The sequence below is a fragment of the Giraffa tippelskirchi genome, chromosome 2 (genome assembly GCF_054371585.1).
Source record: "Giraffa tippelskirchi isolate mGirTip1 chromosome 2, T2T-mGirTip1v1.2.pri, whole genome shotgun sequence".
NCBI classification, from domain to species: domain Eukaryota; kingdom Metazoa; phylum Chordata; class Mammalia; order Artiodactyla; family Giraffidae; genus Giraffa; species Giraffa tippelskirchi.
In genome coordinates this window covers 48,468,563-48,474,170 of record NC_137276.1, presented here as the reverse complement: position 1 = coordinate 48,474,170, position 5,608 = coordinate 48,468,563, and the positions used below count along the sequence as shown (strand labels likewise).

Here is a 5,608-nt window from a genome sequence, read left to right as displayed (position 1 = left end):
TGTCACATTTAGTGAGCCCTCTTTGCAGGGAAGAAGATTGCTTGTCTTCAGGGCCTTTTGCCTCCCGCCTCCCACCCCCAGGTGGTTTAGAAACATTTGAAAACTTCTGGCTTCTATCAAGTGACCCTATGAGAGCCTTTCCCTACCCACATCATTCTGTGTGGAACATTCTCTAATCTAGTCTTCTCCACGTCAGTCCCACCCATCTTTGATGGTTCTCAGACTTCTTACACTTGGTTCTGAGACTCTTACGTCAGGGGGTGAAGCTCAGTGGCAGAGCACATGCTTAGTGTGCATGAGGCCCCAGGTTCAATCTCTGGCATCTCCACTTGGGAAACTCTCTTTATGGGCTTCCCTAAGAGCTCAGTTGGTAAAGAATCAGCCTGCAATGCAGGAGACCCCAGTTCAATTCCTGGGCCCGGAAGATCTGCTGGAGAAGGGATAGGCTGTCCACTCCAGTATTCTTGGGCTTCCCTTGTGGCTCAGCTGGTAAAGAATCCGCCTGCAGTGCGGGAAACCTGGGTTTGATACCTGGGTTGGAAAGATCCCCTGGAGAAGGGAAAGGCTATCCACTCCAGTATTTCGGCCTGGAGAATTCCATGGACTGTGTAGTCCATGGGGTCTCAAAGAGTCGGACACAACTGAGCAACTTTCACTTCACTTCACTCTTACTCTCAGGATTACTTTATATGCTTAAAAATTCTTGAGGAGCCAAAGGACTTTTGTTTATGTGGGTTTATATTGATCAACATTTACCATATTAGCAGCTGAAACTGATAAATTTAAAAATATTTATTCATTTTAAATAAAAAAATCCATTACTTTGTTAACATTAATAAATAATATATACTTATGAAAAAAATTGTGTTTTGGAAAACACAGTTAGACTGTTTTAGACATTGTTTTATATTTATAAACTGATTAGGAAGATGGCTGGATTCTTGTACCTGCTTTGGGTCTCTTGTAGCATCATCTCTTGTTGTGGAGACTCTGAAAAACTCTATTGTACACTCTTGAAAGGATGAAAGTGAAAAAGGGATAAGAAGTGAGCCCTCTAAATGAGACTGTGACCAGCCCATCCTTGGGCCATGGGAGAAAATCCCTGCCGCTGGAGTCCAGAAAGTTTTCTCTCGAGTAACCCTGAGGGCATCTCCACCCATAACCATCGTGATCTGTAGGACAAGAAGCCATCAGTCTGGGGCTTGGCCACGTCTGCAACCCCTCGTCTGTTCCCTCTGGCTTCACCAGATCATGCTGAGTGTGCTGTGGCCTTTCAAGAACCCTCTGCCCAGAAGTCAGCTGTGTTCTCACTCAGTCACCATGCTACCTGAAGGACCAGACTTGGGAAGGAAGGACAAAGGGCTTGAGGACCCCCAGTAACAGAGATCACCCAGAAGACTTAAGAACTGATGTGGAGGAAAACTAAATTAATCACAGCTCCCAACGAGCCGCCTATGATGGCCAGTTCTCCTGCTTTGCTCAGACAGGCTTTCAGATCTTACTTTACAAGATTCTGTGGTCTGAAATATGCCATAAATCTCTGCAAGCCTTTCAGAGTCCTGCTCTGTGTTTCATTCAAACGTCCTGACAGTTCCTGTTTAAGTGAAAAGCTTCGTGCTGAGGCTGGCCGCAGCCTGGCTGGTCCCTCCTGAGTTCAGAGGGATGTATCTCTCGGAAGCCTGGCAGGATGGTGCCCCTTCCCCGAGCTTCGAGCTATGTGCACAGGGTGAGGGCCTGGAAGGATTGAAAGTCTGGGAATGTTTAATGGCACCAATGCTTTCCAAAAACATGAGAAGAGAAGCATGTTCCAGGTTTTCCCCTCCCATCTTTAAGATAAACACTGGTTGTCATGAGGAAGGTAAAGCTAATCTACATTTTCTTGGCTCTCAAGCAAAGTCTGATATTAATACAAGCAGACCTAAGGCAAAATGCGTAACTTGAGACATCATTAGACTGGTCCTTGGAACTGGCATCACTCTGAGGTCCAGGGTGCAGGTGTGGGGAGTGTGCCATGGGGGGGGGAAGGATGGGGCTTCTACCATGTGCTGCCCTCCTAGGGGACACACCTACCCCCCGCCTCAGTTCATCTTACCTTGCTGGTCATCCTTCCGAAATCTCTGAGGCAGAACACATGGGCACATGGTCAGAAGGTGAGCAGATCCTTCCCTGTTTCCCTACACCTGAACGTGCTGGATTTGGGAGGTGCACCCAGTGTAAGAGAACTAGATGCAAACAGACAGGCTGGTGGTGTTGGGGAGCATGCCACCCTATGTCTCTAGAATCCCACAGCATCTGGAAGTTCTCCTGGACTGACAGGACATTTATCTCCTGGCCTTCTCTCCTGATGACCAGTACAAGCGACGTGGAACCCCTGGTGGGCTTTCAATAAAATGTATTCTGACTTTCTCTTCATGTTTCCTCTCAACCTCCACTCTCAGTTAGAACTCATAAACACAGTGATGCAAAGGGTAATTCCTGCCAGCATAGAAATGACTGATGCTCCCTCTTAGGTAATCTTCAATAATATGAAATGATACTCAGAGATTTGGTCTATCTTTATCAAATAAATCTATTTCAAATGGTGGGACAGCAGATGCTGTGGCAGGTCTATGATGATATGTTGAAGCTGCAAATTGTTTGAAGAGGCAGCTCTCTGTTCTGAGAATTCACCTGTCCTGCCCTCCCTTCCTCCCACAGACTCATACATTCTCTCTATGTCTTTATTTTTTGGAAGCCAAAGTCCTCCAGTTAGACTGGATTATGCATTCTCCCAGGAAGATATATACTTCACAGCTGCTCTTTTTTTTTTTTTTAATTTTAGTGCCTGATGTCTCCTCTCAGTTAATAGCACACTGTCCAGAGCACTCAGCCTGGATTCAAGTTCCTAGCTGTGTGACTTGGGGCATCCTGTGAGACCTCTCTGTTCCTTCAAGAGGAAGAGTAGAATGAATCTGATCATGGCACCCACCTCCTAGGCTTGTTTTGAGTGTGAGATGAGATAATATTCATGAAGCATGTCAGCATGCCTGTGGCACGGGGGAGCACACATCTAATGTCTGCTGTTCCTGATCTGCGAGGTCCACCGCATGGGTTAGATTGTCTTATAGACACATTCTCATCTGGAGTCACAGGTGCAGGCTTAGAAAGACCCAGATGATCATTCAAGGATGCCTCCTTGTGCTGGAGCAGTGTTTCCCAAACTGTGCGCCAGAACACCCCGAACCCGAAAGTATACAGTCTCTGGTATGCTGTACAAGGGTGGACACCCATGCCTTTAAAAAGGTTATGTTGTCTAATCAATCTATGATATAGTGCATTCTTAGCTCCTTCCTGGGAAAGTCTGCAGTAAAGATACAGCTCAACTTGTTTGAAGCTAGTGTTTCTAAACTTTAAATTTCTGTAGCACTTTTTCTGGGAAGCAACCAGTCCAATAGAACAGGAGTTTTATTGAAGTCAGAGACTGAGAAATATCATGTCATGAATTTCTTTCACATGACTGTCTTTACACGTGAATACTTTCAGACCCAGGGGACCCACCACTGGGTGAGGCTGGTGGTAGTACCCACCTCCACGTTGAGTGGCCTTGGTGGCACCCCCACTCAGTGATTCTAAATCCGTGCAACTGATCTTGTGGAAGATGCTCCTTCTCCCATCCACCTTCATGTAGCCATCAAGACCCCCCTTACCTTAACCAAAATAAAATAACACTTATAAATGGACTCTCATCATCTGTCTCATGGTTATCTAGTGGTAGTGGTGGTGGGGGGGTGTTGTTACTTAGTTGATACAGTTTGTCAGCTTGTCACTCAGAGCTCATTTGACATGAATTTCAGTCCCTTCTGCCATCCTGGTTACTCTTGCTGTAAGTTCCAATTTATCTATTTCTTCCTCGAGTGTGAGATTTGAATAACTACTTTCTCTGTTTGGATGTCATCATTTTGTTAATCCAATTTTAAGCTCACAGATGCATTTAAAACACCAGTGCCACAGCTGCTATAATACATAACATACTAAGTTGAGCCCTCTATAGCCGTATAAAGTCCCGAGTCACAGAGAAAGCTGCTAGGCTGGCTCTTCTCCAATCCTTCCCTTTTGTGGATGTTCGTTAGTGTTAGTCACTCAGTCATGTACAACTCTTCATGACTCCATGGACTGTAGCCCACCAAGCTCCTCTGTCCATGGAATTCTCTAGGCAAGAATACTGGAGTGGGTTGCCATTTCCTTCTCCAGGGCATCTTCTAACCCAGGGATTGAACCTGGGTCTCCTGCACTGTAGGCAGACTCTTTACCATCTGAAACATCAGGGAAGCCTTTGGGGACATTGTAAATCCATGTTCTCGGGTCAAATTCCACTTTCTTCTCTGATGTATAGTGGTACTTATTGACCAAAACAGAAAAATAAATGCAAAGAATTATATAAATTTTCTCCCATTTGTGTAAAAAAATATAGATTTAAATATACACACATATACATATGACTTTACATCTTTGTATTTGCATAGAAATAAAATTTTATGGAAGAGTACACAAGAAGCCATTAATAATTGCTGTTTCAAGACAACTATGATTAGAGTATCTGGAATGAGAAATTGTATACGTTTAAAATTGTTTAAATGTTACCATGAACATGAATTTCTTCTTTGGCAAGAAGACAACTAGATAAAAACATTCCTATATTTTTTTTTTTGTTGGAGGCAACTCATTAATATCCTTTAAACTGTGTTTCTTTCCCATACACAAATTTGATGAGCTTGCCTTCTCAATCTTCATCCAACATTTTTTTAATGTTAGAAATAAAAGGCAAAAGATAGAGCCAAGGGTACATGCCAGAGACCCTCCAACAATGATAATATCCCTCACCCCTTACCTAAGTGCAATTGTCTAGTTTGGCGTTTAATAACCCTTTCATCCAAACTACATTTCTGTATCTTTCTTTTAATAAAGACTTTTCCTCTCTTCAAAAGTGAAAAATTGAAGCAAGATTGCAGGTTGGGAAAGGGAGGGTGAATGTCACGAAAAAGCAGATGGCCAGCAGAGGCCTTAAGTGCACGCTACGTGGTGACATGCTTCCTCAATATGCTCAGTGCAGCCACACACCAAATCTCAAGAGACTGTGATCCACTGCACAAACTACCTCATTTTCTGACTCTCATTTCACTCAGGAACGTTTCAGTCCAGAATTCTTAAAGAATGACTCCAACCAGAGGTCATTTTGTTTACCAGATCTCCTCTTTTACTCATCCAAATAGAGCAGATGGAAGCTGTAGTCACAAGGGAGGTGCCTGTAGGCAGCGGTCCCTGTGGTGTTTTGCCTGGAGCCTGCTGTCAAGATGCTCATGTGTACCTTTGAGAAGTAGAGAAGGTGGCAGAAAAAACCCAGCACAGAGCAGGACTTAGGACTCAGAGCTTTCCTTCCTGGACTTATCGACATGCTTTGGACCTCCCACACCACCCCAAGCTCACTAACATATTCATCTTCCTATTCTCAGCAAGTGGCACTGAGCCCAGCGGCTACGTGGCCATGAGCACTGACGGAATCAGTGTGTGTTCTCTTCTGTGGATCACTCTATATTCTTTCCTCCTTGGAAGTGGTCCATAATTGACTCCC

At 44.3% G+C, this 5,608-nt stretch overlaps 1 non-coding gene across 1 annotated transcript; it reads left to right on the top strand.

Annotated features, from left to right (window-relative positions):
• The first annotated feature begins 256 nt into the window (after positions 1–256).
• Positions 257–328, top strand: TRNAT-AGU (transfer RNA threonine (anticodon AGU)). Its single transcript has one exon. It is a non-coding gene; the product is annotated as a tRNA-Thr (tRNA).
• The last annotated feature ends 5,280 nt before the right edge of the window (positions 329–5,608 follow it).